Genomic DNA, 3,412 nt, shown 5'->3' with positions numbered 1-3,412 from the left:
AAGGGATGATGCAGCACAGCGGCGGTAGGTATTTCCCTCAGATATGAAACCAAGGTTATTGAACCAGTAGGAGAACCAAGCAACACAACATAAACAGCACCTGCACACAGATAACAAATCCTCGCAACCCGACGTGTTAAAGGGGTTATCAATCCCTTTCTGGGTACGGCGCCTCAAGATAGGCAAACAGACGTGAGATAAATTTGTAGTAGATTGATAGATCGAACGCCAAATAAAATAAATAGGAATAAATTTTAGCAAAGTATTTTTGGGTTTTTGGTTTAATAGATCTGAAAATAAAAGCAAATAAAAGTAGATCACAAAGGCAAATATATGAGAAATAAGACCCGGGGGAAGTAGGTTTCACTAGTGGCTTCACTCGAGAAAAATAGCAAACGGTGGGTAAACAAATTACTATTGGGAAATTTATAGAACCTCAAATAATTATGACGATATCTAAGAAATGATCATTATATAGGCATCACGTTCAAGATTAGTAGACCGACTCCTGCCTGCATCTACTACTATTACTCCACACATCGACCGCTATCTAGCATGCATCTAGTGTATTAAGTTCATGGAGAAATGGTGTAATGCAATAAGACCCCATCGTTTTATCCTTAGTAGCAACGATACATACGTGTCGTTTCCCTTTCTATCACTGGGATCAAGCACCGTAAGATCGAACCCACTACAAAGCACCTCTTCCCATTGCAAGATAAATAGATCAAGTTGGCCAAACAAAACCCAAATATCGGAGAAGAAATACGAGGCTATAAGCAATCATGCATATAAGAGATCGAAGAAACTCAAATAACTTTCATGGATATAAAAAGATAGATCTGATCATAAACTCAAAGTTCATCGATCCCAACAAACACACCGCAAAAGAGTTACATCATATGGATCTCCAAGAGACCATTGTATTGAGAATCAAGAGAGAGAGATGAAGCCATCTAGCTACTAACTACGGACCCGAAGGTCCACAAAGAACTACTCAGGCATCATCAGAGAGGCGCCAATGGAGGTGGTGAACCCCATCCGAGATGGTGTCTAGATTGGATCTGATGGTTCTGGACTCTGCGCGGCTGGATGAATATTTCGTGAACTCCCCTAGGGTTTTGGGATTTTTGGGGTATTTATAGAGCAAAGAGGCGGTCCGGGGGGCACATGAGGTGGGCACAACCCACCAGGGCGCGCTTGGGCCTCCTAGCGCGCCCTAGTGGGTTGTGCCCCCCTCGCGGCACCCCCAGGCGCAGCCAGGGCCCGTTGTGTTCCTTTTGGACCATAAAAATTCGTCGTAAAGTTTCTTGGCATTTGGACTCCATCTGATATTGATTTTCTGCGATGTAAAAAACACAGAAAAAACGGAACTGGCACTTGGCACTATGTCAATAGGTTAGTACCAAAAAATGATATAAAATGATTATAAAACAACCAAGATTGATAATATAACAGCATGGAACAATAAAAAATTATAGATACGTTGGAGACGTATCACATGTACAGACATGGCCTCGGAACACTGGAGACCGAAAGGTCGAGCGTGAATCATATAGTAGATATGATCAACTTAGAGATGTTCACTATTGATGACTACTCCATCTCACGTGATGATCGGACATGGTTTAGTTGATTTGGATCACATATCATTTAGATGTCTTGAGGGATGTCTATCTAAGTGGGAGTTCTTAAGTAATTTGATTAATTGAACTTAATTTATCATGAACTTTGTCCTGATAGTATTTGCAAATTATGTTGTAAATCAATAGCTCGCGTTGTAGCTTCCCTATGTTTTTGAAATGTTCCTAGAGAAAACTAAGTTGAAAGATGTTAGTAGCAATGATGCGGACTGGGTCTGTGATCTTAGGATTATCCTCATTGTTGCACAGAAGAATTATGTCCTTGATGCATCGCTAGGTGACAAACCTATTGCAGGAGCAGATGCACACGTTATGAACGTTGGCAACCTCGGTATGATGACTACTTGATAGTTTGGTGTGCCATGCTTTACGGCTTAGAATCGGGGCTGCAAAACATTTTGAACGCCACGGAGCATATGAGATGTTCCAAGAGCTGAAATTGGTATTTCAGACTCATGCCCATGTCGAGAGGTATGAGACCTCTGACAAATACTTTTCCTACAAGATGGAAGAGAATAGCTCAGCCAGTGAGCATGTACTCAGAATGTCTGGGTACTACAATCGCTTGAATCAAGTGGGAGTTAATATTCTAGATAAGATAGTGATTGACAGAGTTCTCTAGTCACTATCACCAAGCTACTAGAACTTCGTGATGAACTATAATATGCAAGGGATGACGAAAAGAATTCCCAAGCTCTTCGTGATGCTGAAATCGATGAAGGTAGAAATCAAGGAAGAGCATCAAGTGTTGATGATTAACAAAACCACTAGTTTCAAGAAAAAGGGCATGGGACAGAAAGGGAACTTTAAGAAGAAAAGCAAACAAGGTGCCGTCCCATGAAGAAGCCCAAAGCTAGACCCAAGCCTGAAACTGAGTGCTTCTACTGAAAAGGAAATGGTCACTGGAAGTGGAAGTGGAACTGCCCCAAATACTTGGCGGATAAGAAGGATGGCAAAGTAAACAAAGGTATATTCGATATACATGTTATTGATGTGTACTTTACTAGTGTTCATAGTAGCCCTTGGATATTTGATATCGGTTCAGTTGCTAAGATTAGTAACTCGAAATAGGAATTACAAAATGAACAAAGACTAGTTGTGGGCGAGGTGAAGATGTGTGTTGGAAGTGATTCCAAGGTTGATAAGATCACCATCACATACCCCCTCTACCTTCGGGATTAGTGTTGAACCTAAATAAATGTTATTTGGTATCCGTGTTGAGCATGAATATGATTGGATCATGTTTATTGCAATACGGTTATTCATTCAAGTCAGAGAATAATTGTTATTCTGTTTACATGAATAAAAGTATAAAACATTCTATGGTCATACACCCAATGTAAATGGTTTATTGAATCTCGATCGTAGTAATACACATATTCATAATATTGATGCCAAAAGATGCAAAGTTGATAATGATAGTGCAACATATTTGTGGCACTGCCGTTTAGGTCATATTGGTCTAAAGCGCATAAAGAAAGTCCATGCAAATGGGCTTTTGGAATCACTTGATTATGAATCATTTGATACTTGCGAACCATGCCTCATGGGCAAGATGACTAAAACTCTGTTCTCCGGAACAATGGAGTGAGCCAACGACTTATTGGAAATAATACATACTGATGTCTGCGGTCCATGATATGTCTCCAATGTATCTACTTTTCCTAACGCTTTTCCTCTTGTTTTGGACCCTAATTTGCATGATTTGAATAAAACTAACATCGGACTGACACTGTTTTCAGCAGAACTATCATGGTGTTGTTTTTTGT

The sequence above is a fragment of the Triticum urartu genome, chromosome 2A (assembly GCF_056163025.1).
Source record: "Triticum urartu cultivar PI428250 chromosome 2A, HENAU_Tu73, whole genome shotgun sequence".
NCBI lineage: Eukaryota > Viridiplantae > Streptophyta > Magnoliopsida > Poales > Poaceae > Triticum > Triticum urartu.
The sequence above is the reverse complement of the archived record's forward strand: the minus strand, read 5'-3'. Positions refer to the sequence as shown.